We start from the raw sequence: 281 nt of genomic DNA, 5'->3' as shown, positions 1-281 counted from the left end.
AAACCGATCAAACCTGATACCACCCATAGTGGCTATGCATCAAATAATTTACTCGAATGAGGAACCTGCAGTTTATGCGCTGTAATCTTGACTTTTTTGCCGAACGATTGGATCGTGTCAGAGATTGGACGGGTAGCATGGCAAATCTGAAAAAATGTGATGTTGAGCAAATATTGCCGTATTTCTATATTTAATACATTGCTTCTATGGGAGCGTTGCCATAATCCGCCAAGAGATGGCGCTAGCATGCGATGGCACAGATTTCTGGGGATGCTTTCCGC

This window comes from Ixodes scapularis, unplaced genomic scaffold (genome assembly GCF_016920785.2).
Source record: "Ixodes scapularis isolate PalLabHiFi unplaced genomic scaffold, ASM1692078v2 PGA_scaffold12__126_contigs__length_90152505, whole genome shotgun sequence".
In the NCBI taxonomy this organism is placed as follows: Eukaryota; Metazoa; Arthropoda; class Arachnida; order Ixodida; family Ixodidae; genus Ixodes; species Ixodes scapularis.
The sequence above is the reverse complement of the archived record's forward strand: the minus strand, read 5'-3'. Positions refer to the sequence as shown.